The sequence below is a fragment of the Lingula anatina genome, chromosome 7 (assembly GCF_051362555.1).
Source record: "Lingula anatina isolate TDL-2025a chromosome 7, LinAna3.0, whole genome shotgun sequence".
NCBI lineage: Eukaryota > Metazoa > Brachiopoda > Lingulata > Lingulida > Lingulidae > Lingula > Lingula anatina.
In genome coordinates, this window is record NC_141773.1 from 16,304,441 (window position 1) to 16,317,474 (window position 13,034).

A 13,034-nucleotide genomic window follows, 5' to 3' on the forward strand; every position below is an offset into this window, starting at 1 on the left:
CACATGTCAATATCCGTGTGTTTGTAAGAAGAAATGATTCTGGTAAATAAACACTTGAACCCTTTAACCATCGGCATCATCGGCGTCCCGGTGTGACAGGAATGTTAGCTCGAGGTCCCATTTGATAAGAGCAGCTTAGGGTTAGCCAGAGTATTGGGGTTAGTATATGGGACGAATGTCACCTGTATATAAGATGGTACTGCAGGAACATGGTTTTATCAGCTTTAATACCAGTTGCATTTGGGTTATGTTGGTGTTTTCCTAACATAGCGCTACACTCTACTGTCATACAGTGTCTTAAAGCCACAAAAAGAGATCTTACGTAGGATTTTGTCTATTATAATTGTTATTGTTGTGATCTCTGTGTTCAGTTGCATAAGCCAGAGCTGTCTAGAGACAAGCTCTAGATCGTTTTAAGCAGAAAACAGAAATGCCCCGATTGACAAAGAACAAATCTTTGGGATAGAGTCAAAACAACCGTAAAAGTTGTAGAATGCGTCCATACGGCCTTTTTATTGCATAACCTTAGACTGCATTCCCACAAATTTAGATCGATCTATCTGGATCGACCTAACTCCCTGGGGGTTCATGCTAAATTGCTGTCAGCCGAGCGCGCACGGAAGTTACAGCTTACAGCTTTTAGTAGGCGGGGCAGACATTCTAGCCAACTAAACTGACACCAATCTAGTGAGACTCCCCACGGGGATAGATCGATCTAAAATTTGTGGGAATGCAGTCTTAGATTGCCAACTCAACAGGATAGTTATTTGTCAAAAAAGGTACTCGATATTAAACAAACACAGCTGGATAAAGAAACTAGTATGGAAACATATCAGAAGAGTCAGAATCATAGAAAAAAAGATCATCTTTCCTGTTAACAAAGTGACGCGTTTCTGTCGTATATTTCTCGAAAAATCCAAGTTAATTCGCCTATAAATATTATTGATAAGCAATGTCCAAACAGTCTTTACGTCACAGGGTCTGATTCATTGGAGAAACATCCGCAGTGATGTGGTGTGCGTTTGAAGTGTCCGGATTCATCTTTCTATTAACGGCAACCTACATCTGGCATTAACGATTGTATGCGCTTTAAATTGGCAATGCGCTTGTCGGCGGCAGAATAAGTAGGGGCCACTGTGTCGGATAAAGATAATAAACTCATTCGCTTTTAGGGGGGAGGGGCGCATGTCATTTGTCGACCATTACTGGACCTAAGCTGTACCACTGCATAGTGAATGAATTGTGGTCGTAATCATAGACTAAAATGACCGATGGAATTTAAAAAAGGGAAGGAAATACATGTTCGAGTTCTCGGACAACATAATTTTGATATAATAATTGATAGTAGTTTCGCCACTGACGTTAAATGTTTATTTGACCTTTGGCAATATTTAGCAGAAAAGAGACAAAATGCACTCATTCGTTATTGATATTTATTATCAATAAGTCTAATAAATGTCGGGAACAGAGCGATTATTTCTGTAAGATGTCTGCAAGATCACGATATCATATCTTTTTCTTGGTACTGCATGTAATCATTTTCACTTTCAGGCAACACAATATTGATTAGCTTGCAGACTAGAAAAGAGTACAGCAACATTGAAAATATATTCGATCAACAACAAGCTGAACCGAATGAAGACTGTTTCTAACCTTGGTTGCTTACAATGAAAACATTCTCATAAAAACTACCTACTTTAAATCAGAAGTGATACAATAAATTCCACGAAATAGCTTTCGAAATAGGAATGATATTATATCTTTACGGCAGTACGGAAGTGGAATGATTTTAGAAAATACTACGCTTTTACTTAGTCAGTATGAATCTCAGTAGATTGGGCTGTGTTATTGTTGAAACTGATTGTTTCATCTGAAAGGGATTGTGGTGAAGAATCTCTAAGTTCGAACGATGTGAACGGATGGCTTTTAATCGTTCTCCGGTCTGGCTAAGTTAGGGCGTTGTCCTTGAAACAGCAGCTCTGGTAATTAAGGTGAACCACAATTTAACAGCAGTATTTGATTGGTAGACACATCAGCAATGTCAATAGTCTGGAGGCTTTCTATGAGAGATTTTCTCGCCAAATCTAATTCTGCGAGAAACCATGTGATTTTCTCCTGTTCACAAAACATTACTCGGTCCGTCCCTGCACTTTGATAAGATGCTTTGTATTATTTGCAATTAAATAACTAATTCCTAACTTATCATAATTGACTTAGACTGCCATTTCTCCTTGACTTTTCAGAAAGAAATATCGACTTCATATATTTTTATTTGAAGCTTTTTGAATTGATAACGGTTAGTAGCTTTGCAGGGTATTTACACATGCCTTTTTTTAACTGTATAACCGTATAAACTGGGATAACAAAGGATAAACCATATAAATGGGGATACTTTACTTGATTTACTAAAAATAAAACAGTTGCTGATTAAGGCAAACGGCTGATATATTTTGGCGTGTTAGCTGCCTTTACTTTTTCGCCGGTTTAAGTGCAAATTAAATTTATGGACATTAAGTAAGGACTAAGTTTCCACTAAAGTTCTATTGTGAAGCCAGATAACCAAGACTTACACATACAGGTATGCATTATAAACACATCCGATAAAGGGGGTATTGGTTAAGGATTGTGTAATGCGGTATTACGTCCAAAAATGGGTCAGGCGCATTTCCTTGACGTCATTAGTTATTTCATAGTGCATGACTCCACCGAGATCTACACTTAAAAGGCTGCCCTTAATATATTCGATACTCAGGTATATTATTCTTCTTCTCTCTATTAAAGTCTTGTATGAGGATCTGATCATCGTGCCTTTTCATTTTGAAGTAGGTTGTCTCTTTAGAGAGGATGGGGTTAATTTTCATTAATATTTTGAAATATACCTTATGGATGCTAACATAGAAAGGGAAAAATAGAGAAAATTCAAAGATAGCAGAGAATGCTTTTCTTTTAATTCCATCCGTAACATTTTCGTTTCTGCTACACAGCAGTATCTCACTCTGTCCCCTGGCTATCGGCTCTCTTTAAACAAGTATCTATTTCTAGGATTACACCAAATAACTTATATTTGGAGAAAATAACTCTTTTTCTCAGATATTCCTGTTGATGTTCCAACAATCTGCAGTTGTATGAAGAAGACCAGCAATTGTGTATGGGAAGAGCAAGCGAGAGAATAGGCCAATGATTTGAGTGCCAATGATTATGTGGTCGTTCTCGTAAGGGCTGAAAATATTCCCTCTGCCATGACCACAGAGAGAGCTGTCCACTACATAATCACAGGTTTAGCTCTAGCTGTGCATATTCAGGCGAGGATATTTTGCACAGCGACGTCATCACTAAGTCTATCTCTTGTAGCGAGGATTGATAATATAAACATACACTGTGCTAGCTAATTGGCCACGAATACCTTAAAGATAAATCAAAGGCGTGCTTCAAAACACACGTGTTTAAAATGAGTGGAGAGTAAGTAGGCCTATTCTTGGACACTTCAAGTCAGTTTGCGACGACCGTCGAACGCTGAGTGTCAGTTTTATCATACATGTATACTTCTCTGAACATAAGGTAATGACAAATAAAACTCACGGTTTTTCATAACCTTTTGAAATTTCCGTCATTCTAAGAAATCAGGCACTATGTAAGGCAATTGATGAACCACATTTGGCATTCTAGAAAATGCATCGGTCGTATTATCAACAAGATCCGTTATATGGAAAATATTGTTTAAAATCAATATTATCGTATCCTAATAAATCCCTCCATTGGAAAACAAAAACACTCTTGACCGAGACTTGAAGAATAAGTAACGCACATTACTCTACAAAAAGCAATAGATTTCAATTATTTTACCATGCAAGTGAGCTTGTAAACGGATATTCCGGTAATTTGTTTATTAATCACAGTAGTAAAGGTCAAGGTAGTTAAGGTCATAAAAAGTTTCGTGGTTAAGCGCTTCAGGAGTGACTCATTGCACTTTGAACTGCATATCGATGCCCCTGTACTGTCAGTATAACGTTCACATCAAAATTTTCTTATACGGTTCATCCAGTAAGATACGTGTTAGTAAGAAAAACGAATTAACGGAGAGGTATGCAATATATATCATTTGTCACAGAAGTGCGGGGATAATGAAGATTAGATATCTTTTTAAAAAAGACAGTGTGAGGTAGACCTTTACCTAGCAAAATTAGGATTTTCCTGGTATTTTCAACAATTCTGTTTTAACATCACGTTACAGCATATCCAAAAGCGCCGAGAAAATTGATATTTATAAACCCATTTCGAGCTCTAAATTTTTTATCTAAACCGTCACAAGTGAAATGCAACGATTTCCATCTCCATTACGAAAATTATTGCGATACTAAGACCTCAGACAGGGTATATGGTATAATTTGGTGATAAAAAAGAAGAAAAGTGTTGCAAATTTTGACAAATGTTGAATTGTGCCATATATACGTATATATGCAACGGCCTTACTCTCGTTATGTGCCTTTAATAATGACTGAAAGAGGCATTAAAACGAGATTATGACAGCAGAAAAATAAAGAATTCAAATAACTATTGCAGATATATGACGGGTACGCCAGACTGATGGTGTCACCATTGTTCAAAATATGACCTTATTGTTATGTGCTCCGATGTGAGATGCAAATGTTAAATTGATTCAGTTTTGTCCCACCAGATGGCATGACGTACCCATCACATAAATTTCCTCTCAGGCGCCGGCTCTGTTAAAATGATGGTACATGTCCAGTACAGCTATCACGAAAGCAACATAAAAAACCTGCCGTTTTCCAGATCATGTAGCTGCAAACACAGCAGGGAAAATGCCTGAGTAAGTACGAGTTGTATACTTATAAGTGCATCCTCTTTTACTTTATTCTAATTTGAGTTTGTACGTTGTCGAGCAAACCTTTTTGCAAAGGTCATTTGCGTTGATGACCTTACTTGTAGATTAAGTTTAACCTGAATAAGGTGGAATAAAATCGAACATATATATAAAGTGCAGGTGACAAGTAGTATTATATCTGAACTGTATTTCGTTTAACCACGGTAAAGATAACGACACACAATGCAAAAAATGGCCCTTGTCGACGCCGATATTGTGGTGTACAGACTTTAAGTCTAGATTGCATTTGAAATGCGATGCCAGTACGGTGCACGTATACCGCCCGTAATACCCCTTTGGTACAGCGTCTGAGCGGAGGTAGACGGTGGCCGTGCAAAATCGCACGGATTCGTACGGATTGAAGGCCATGTAATGTAGACATACTCGGCGTAGCCCGTAGCTCCTTACGATTTCAAAAAAAAAAAAAAAAAAAAAATTCTCACGGACAATTTCATCGCACGGCGCCCGTATAAATGTAATCAAGGCTTTAGTCTTCTTATTTAATAGAGCCATCACCTGGATTTTTAAAAAATCAAATAACTGATTGCAGAAGGATGACGAGTTAAGCCGTGGCATCGACATGCATTTCCATCACACTTCCAGTGAATTGGCCTAAGTTCCTCTCAATGGTTAAGGTCAAGTATGCACTTTTATTTTTATAGCCATTGATATGTGGGGACATGATAAAACAATACTGATTCACACATTTCTTCAAATTACATATTGTGGTGTGGCGAATTTCAGAAGGATCCTTTATGCCTTTGATGCAATAGGTAAAGGCTTTTCAACAAAACAAATGAATGTTCATCGCAGTTGGTTATTTCAAATTTGCATTTGCAGAAAGGCCAACAATTTCCGAGCCGAAATCGTTGTTTTTCATCTGGTGCCTTGAGGGAAAAACGTAATCGAGCAACTGCATTACTCCTGAAGTCACATAATCTTTTTTCCTTTTATCATTAAACAAGGGTCTACGTGTGATAATGTAAAAGGCCTACACGTTAAGATGTGTAGAAAAAACCATGAAAAGATTAGGTTTCTGAAGTTTTTTCCGACTTGATTCATTTTATTGCCTAGACATATTTGTTAATTGTAAATGAGCTTGATCACCTGTAGATTATATTCTAAGGGCGTTTTTTTCTATTTGTGGAGAGAAGCTACCTATTCACGTGCGTGGTAATCAATGGCTATTTGCTTCAGGGTAACCAGTTAAATCAAGTACTCTTTGAATAAGGTACTTTGGCGCAAGTGAGTAGAATATCTTTTCGGCCTATTTGATGTACTGGAATGAGATACAAACCAGTTTCTTCAAATAGTTAGGTCCACACTCGACTGCGAGTTTGTGCCACTTATGAGCGATTGCAAATATGTCCAGGACGCCCAATGGCATCCCAAACCAGAAAATGATGATGTTTCATTAAACTGTTTCAGCTCATTTGTCCCCCCCTCCCCCGCCAATCTGTTCGCTTTTGAGCATTTGTTGAGCTGCGAGTGACAAGTGCGTCCCTTTTTGCTTGCTTTCCTTGTTTGCCTCCTCACAGCAAAGATAGGCGACTCCTTATGCAATGTTTTGGCAACAATTTTACCTTCTCTCTGCGTCATCGTAGGCGACTAAAGGAAACTACATTGTATGGCAATCTCTGTTTGACCAAGAGACACACGAATTGCATGGAGACGCATGGTCAATCATAACGCATTCGTCTTGCAACCTCGACATGCTTGTGGCCCCTTTTTTATCTCATTTGAGCAACCAATTTCCTCTTAGTGCAACCGTTTAAAACGTTCAGTAATTTGTTTGGGTATTTAACGATATCCGGACTTTCTCTTTGCCATTTTGAACGACATGTTCAATCATTTGGTCTCATTTGAAATAGAGATAGAGTTATGGATGCTGCATATCTAATCGTAAAAAATAAAGTCAGACTCTCGATTTCCGGACATTCATCATGCTGGAAAATTCATACAGTTTCCTTATGTTAGTTTTGGCGTTTTATCTTATTTCTTGACAAATACAGACTATAAACTCGCTGCTCGTAAAAATGCTTCAAAGATACCTTTTTTGAAGGGGATGCTTTTTTTTATTTATGTGAAACGTTCACCCCCTTAAGGTTTTGTTTCATTTTTGGGGGTAAGTTCTTATTAAACGTATCTTAAAATTTCATAATTTTTGAGCTGACTCTATGAATACCTCTCATATGAACTCAAAACTATTCAACTATTTTGTGAAAGTTCCCAATTTGATGATTATGGCCCCTGGTTTTATGGAAAAAGTATCTAAAAAGTATGTTAAAGATAAGACACGGGATTTTGATGTTTTTTCGCAGATACGGCCCTAGTTTGAATATGTCCTTGCCTAAATGAATTAAGGTCGGCTCGCAGCCGTGGGAACAGGACGTGCAAGTACCACATGTACCACCTGCCTTATATCTATCAAGTCATAGTGTTATCGTCATTTTTATTCATTGGCAAAAGTAATTTTCTCAGATCATTAATTCTATAAAGATAACTTTCTGCCCAAGTACGTTCATGTAAGCAGATTGATGACTGTCGTTCTCATTTGATTTCTTCAGAATTTCCCGTTTTAAAAAAAGCAACTACGTTATTTCTGTAAATGATTAAGGTGAATTGGTCTAAAGTAATTGCCTTATCTCGGTAACAGTTGATGACCAAGTGTATGACCTCTTTATTCATCTCAGCTGTACTCAAGGGCAACGATACAGCACATGAATCGAATATGGTGCTAGAGTATATCTAGTCCATAATGTCTGGCTGGAAAATTCGTTTAGAAATCATTGCTAGTGTAAAGTATTGGGAGAGTTATAAACCCCAAATGTCCCAAAGTAAGTACTTTTGGGTCCGTTAACTTTGTACATGTATTCCTTGCACAGACTTAGGCTGGATGCCGTGAGTTGGCCAGCCAATAAGAGCAGTAAAATTGACGCATCCTCTATTGAAACCCTAACCGTTACTTTGCCAGGAGAGCGAAAGCGATGTTAAGTACTGCTAAAAAGGCCAAGGTCTAACTGGCCTTTTTACCGGCAATAGAGGTCTTCTTATTCGTTAGAAGGCACAATTTGTCCAGCAAGGACAAAGAGTTATGTCTTTTACTAACGACTAACCAGAAATTGGCATATTTTGTGTAATTAGCGGTCTTGAATATTTATTATTTTAGACTTTTAAAAACTAAATCTATAGACGTAATTTACAATCTCAATTAAGAGAATGGTTTGCAACGACATGGAGGGACGGTTTATAGACAGATTGGAGAATGGAACATGTTTAAAGAAAAGCTATGGATATTTTTCATGCCTAGTGTATATATGATCTGTTAAATGGTGAATAATGGAATCATTCCTGTCTCTTTGCTCAAGGTGGTTAATAATTTCGATCTAAGAAAGAAATTAAAATTACTTGGGATTTCGCCCTGCTTGAGAAGAAAGCACAAGATGTCAAAATGACCTAGAATATAGAGACACATTTTGAAACAGTGATAAATAACACAGAATGGATATCATCCAGCTTAACAAAGGCATAATTGACACATTAAAGAAAATATACACCGCCACATTAATGATATAAGTGCCACGTTAATGATATAAGTGCCATTCAGTATGAACTATGTATACTGTATATACGCGTCCCGGAACACACTCGGCGCCTGGAACTTTCTATCAAGTGTTATATACGTTATTTTCTTTGCAATACAAATATTTTTATCTATCTCAGTAACTGAGATTCAGTTACGCTTTTATCCTGTCACTGAGTTCTTCAAGTTGTTTTGACGTAAGCGAACGCTTTTATTGGGAACTCAAAATAAGAAGCGGATTATATAAGATAACACAATGTTAACCTAGTTGTTTTTATGAAACCGTAGCCTGTTGATGAATTCACCGAGGGAGACTAAAATGACAAATATAGACATTCAGCGCAAGAGATAAAGAAAGGAGTCTTGGAATGGAATGGGGGGGGGGATAGATAAAACACAAACGTTAAAAATATAAGTTAATTTTTTTATAATTTAATTAAAATGATAAGAAGGGTTGAACGGGAAGGAGAAATAAGCAACTAACGTAATTACTCATGGCATTCGTTGAAATTAAAGAAGGCGAATGAAAGGTGGTGGGTGGGTGGGTGGGGGAGGGGGGGTGAAGACGAACGTAAGTAACCAAATCATTGCTTGAATGTATTGGAAAGGGCGAAAAAACTCATACATTTAGATATTTTCGAATATTAGGTAGGCGTAACTAAGCCAATTTTCAAGGAACCGTTATTATATACCCAGTGCAAATAATATCATTTATATAACTAAATTGGCTGGAATGATATGTTCCAGTGCCAGTATGATGGTTTTACTAAAAGGTGAATAGATAATTGGTTGGAAATCCTAGATATAATGAAAAACCAGTATATTTCAATGGCGGTTTTTATCCGTATAAAGATTCCCCTTGTCATGTACACGCACAGGTTATGGAAACGTGGAGATACGCGTTTTAATCGTTTTAATTTTTTTATCATTCCAAGGTGTAAAAGCGTGTTTGTGGTCTAGCGCTATCTGTGCCCACGTGACCCAACGCGGAAATTTTCGCTGAATGCAATCAGATAAACCGAAGACATGCCTCTTAGAGCAGCTAGTGGATGATTAATTTTCTCGCGTGGCCGGTCGCACACTAAATGAATTGAAAACGCTCCCAGAAGCCCCACGCCTCCTAGAAAATACTGGATCCGCAAGTGCATTCGTCTGCAGAGCTTTTCGGTAATCTTGCATTGCTGAGTACAGGACACATATCTGTGAGGCGTGGTGTGTCTTTTACCCTTCTGAGAAGTGAGAGGGTTTCAATTCATCTTTTTGCAAAAGAGGACAGTGGCTTGGATCTGCGTTCGCCTTTTATTTTCGTTTAAACAACTTATGTTTCCAATATTTGAAAGATATTGTGAGAAAAACAGACCTTAGGTATAATTCTCTATCATGATTGCTTTTAAAGGCATTCCAATCCTTGGGCAAAAGAAATGGCCACATGTAAAATCTGGGATAAATGTCTGCATAAAGCTAAGTGTTATTAGCCTGATCCCGACGGCTTCACGCCAGAATTTTGTCCTAAATACGGCGTATAAGATACAAAGAAGCTTCTTTTGATTGAAAGTGTGGTGATATGCTCTTGACTGGCAAGGCACTTCCATTGTACACACTGCAAATACTGGTATCATATTATACAAATCTATCCGCGATAGAGTGTTTTGCTAATTGGATTGAATGTCGTCATCAAGTAAACTGAACACGGGATGTGTTTTCTGTGACGTACGCGTCCCAATTAACCTTGAAATAATCTAGATTCAGGACACTGGTGCAGGTATCAAAATTCATCCTTTTGTCGTTGGCATATTAAATCAGCAATTGCTTCGTATGCAATATTGCAGTAATTATTCTTCGTGTATCATATCTAACTTATGTAGAGATGTGCTTATCTTTTATAACCTGGCGGTTGATACATTACGATTTCAATTTACGTGTACTATTACATTTGTGTTTTGTAACTACGTGCATATGGTTTATATATGCTAAAGGTGTTTTCTCAGACAATAAAAAAAGCAAAAAGCAATTTTATTCTGTGAAAAAGATATGTAACGTATGACGCAAAAGTGTCTTTTTTGTCATCGACAATGAAAAAAAAAGCATCCTGTTGTTTTGCTTCTTCATTTTTTTCGTGGTACAGACATCCCGCATCTTGGAATCACTGATATAATTTCAGTCAGAGACCAAAGCGAATACAATTCCGTTGGAACAATTGGTTTGCAAACACATGTACACAGACGACGGACGGGCCTTCCGTAATGGAAAGAAGTAACTGTAACAGCTTGCTACCTGAATTATACTCCCGTCTGAGATGCTATACAACCACAATTAAGATTTCAAAAAGGTAATTGGGTTTATCATCATTATGCCATTAATCACTTAGTTATTACTAACAGTTGTTTATTATCTTAACTGGTTTCTCCATATATTACATGCTAACCGTTTTCGTGTAAGATTCAGAACCCATACACTGTACTCCAATGACTCTACGGAGAAATGTTTCCTTACAATCGTCATGCGTTGAAGTCGTTGTGGTGGATTCGCCAGATCACTTTATTCACTCATTGATACAGATTATTTGAAGGAAAATCCCCTAAGGTAAAGATTTTATGTTCATCGTATTGTTTTTTTTTTCGTCACTTTGAATAGGTTTGGCAAACAGAGTTTTTGTAATACAAGGCGTTTTGGCCAAAACAGGTGTTACACTGTAGTCCTTTAGTTTCCCCCACTGACTACGATCTCTGTTAGATATAATCCTTCTGTTTCTCGTGATGTACTAGGGCTACTTGCTCACCAGCATTACATATGTGCACGTCCACGGCACTGGGTATTACCAATGGGTTATCGTCTTTGAAATATTTTGAAATATTTCAAAATTTTCCAATGTGTTGGATTACAATGGGGATGCTTTCATGTGAAAGGGGATGGATTTGTCTAATTATAAGAAGCAATTTTATGTTTCCAAACATTGCTGTGTATTTTAAACTTTTTAATTCCTAGCCGAAAGTGACACTCAAACAGCGCTTATATCTGGGACACCGACTGGTATGTTTTGCAAACGCGAATTTGCTTATCTAGATTCCGCGTCGGTAGGAGGACATGTGACAGGTAATAGACGCATGACTGCTGCAGAAAACTTCCTCCAAACGCTGCTGAGGCTCAGATTCTGTAACATTGGCTGGATGCCAAATGATCAACGCATCCTATGAGTAATTTGCGCGATACTGATATTCTCTTCAAAGTTTCTGAGGAAAATGCCAGAAACCAGTTTTATGGAGCTTAAGGAAAAGCGATGGTCTACATTCATAATAAGACAAGGTTCCGAAATGATGTATTTGCGTTTTTCTCGAAGCATGGGAAGATTTCACTTTAAACATGATCGAGAAACCCTGAGTACAGCAAGGTTAACTATTGATCAGTGTGTTTTTGAACATATTCTGTAAATCGAACTTTCCCATTAAGATTCAGAGAAACCCCAGCAAACACACAACGTTTTATTAAGTTGCCATAACGCTTTTTGGCTATATAAACGATATTGTAATGTTATAATAACGTGCTTTGTTTCCTGAGACTTATGTTCTAACTGATTTACTTGAGCACACTTGAGGAGTTCACATGAAAGTTTGGTGCTTCTTAGAATGTTTCAAACCTCCTTTTAACTTCAAGAACAGGATTTTTAGAACGTGTAGCAAGAAATATCGAAGGGTTATGTTGACAACTGATTATAAATTCATTTCTCAGGTCTCCTACATAGGCGAGGCATCCCGAGTTTCATTTGAAGTGTAAAAAGTCCATGGCCACGAAAACCGTAAAAGGCCACATTGAAGCCAAATGTATATGCGTTTTTCTATTTCACAGTTATAAAATAACAGATTTGACAATATAATTGTCAGCTCCAGAAAGAAAAAAAAAGTTGTCCGTGTCCCACACTTCTTGTTCTCCCCAGGTTCGTCCATTTTGATCAATTTCATGTGTCCTCTGAAAGTATCGGAGTATACCACGCCTCTGTCTGTATTCATTAATTGCATGATCATCATATTATATCGATATATTTCGTGGCGAGGAAATTAAATGCTATTCAACAGGGAATACCTCCTCCTGCCCCCCACTCTCTCTCTCTCTCTCTCTCTGTGTGTGTGTGTGTGTGTGTGTGAAAGAGAGAGAAAAGGAACCTTGAGAAAGCCTATCCCCAATGCGGAATACCTTTACATGGGTTGATCAATAAAAGTAGCCGTAAAAATCAGCGATTTTATTGTACCGCTATCAGTGTAAAGCAATGTATTCCAACCAGTGAGACAGTTTGTCAGTGAGCCAGGCGGCATACTTCTTATATAATTCTAACCTTAATACATCCTGTACTTAATCACGCGATTATACATCCCCTATTAACAGAAACTTTTTTTCTTTTTTAATTAGGAACACCCACTACACCTCCGTGCTCATGTACCGTTAGCAGCGTCTAACATTCAGTGCGATTAAAACTGAATCTTGTATCAATTTGAGCACAAGCGTCTGGAGCCAAGCTTCCATAACTGTTATAGCTCGAGTACTTCAGCAAGGTTAACCCGTAGTCCACATAAATAC